This window comes from Fragaria vesca, linkage group LG2, assembly GCF_000184155.1.
Source record: "Fragaria vesca subsp. vesca linkage group LG2, FraVesHawaii_1.0, whole genome shotgun sequence".
NCBI lineage: Eukaryota > Viridiplantae > Streptophyta > Magnoliopsida > Rosales > Rosaceae > Fragaria > Fragaria vesca.
The window spans coordinates 5,725,571-5,726,692 of NC_020492.1; positions in this window are offsets into that span (position 1 = coordinate 5,725,571).

A 1,122-nucleotide genomic window follows, 5' to 3' on the forward strand; every position below is an offset into this window, starting at 1 on the left:
TAATGTCATTCATCATTGTCAAGCAAACAAATACTAATAAAAAACCAAAAGCTTACAGTACTATTTCTTTTGATGGAGTCTATAACATAGAATTGCAAATGAATACATGTAAGATTCTTAATAGTCAATATACAAGACGTATATGCTTTGAACCATGATGATCATCTTATCGGTGACCTCTTACCATTTCTCTAACTTACTTTAAAAAAAAAAAAAACAAAGAGATCAAAGAATATATATTTTTTTAATATGAATGTTTAATAAACATTTTTTTATCACTATATATCATTAATGCTCACTATATATGAAACATCTATAATCTGTTTGGATGGAGAGAAATATGAGAGAATATAATTAAAAATAAAGATTTCTCAATCACTTAGGCAACCCCAACAATGAGTCACATTTGAGGGTTCTATATTCATTTTAGGACCCATTGTTGCATTATTCATATATATCTTATCTTCTCATTACTCGAACATTACAACCATGTGAACTGTGGAGTATTACATGTCATTCTTAGTTTAGGTTTAAGAGTACCAACAAGGAATATATTGTTACTGTTTATGGCCCTATGGGTGTAGCCAAGATCAGATCGCACATATGTAATGAATTTAAGATTAGGGGGGTTATGTGTCTGATATTCAATCAGAAAGTCGTTATTTACAAATGGTGCATTTTGGGAGGAGAGAAAGAGAATGAGTAGCGTGAGTTTGTATAACAAAAGCGAGATACCAATGTTTTTGCTCGATGAAAGTAGGATACTAGGGTTGTATTCTTTGACACATTGAATCTCAACCATTCAATGTTAAAAAAATCACATCTAATCCCACGACCACGTTTTGAGGGAGAAGAAAGGAGTTACCGACCTATTCAGTTCTATTACATTTCCTTGTTTTCCAAATATCTAAACCGTGGAAAAACCGTGCTTTAATTTGATGTGGTCTGGAAATACTGCTCGTATATATATCAATAAAATAAATAAATATATGTTACATAAAATTCCATTAACATTTTAATTTTTTTTTTTAAAACTTCCACTGAACCCTAGTCGAAAAAAAAAAATTAAAAATATCTCATCTACATAAAATTCTCTTACATAAGTAGTTCAATAGTTTAAAA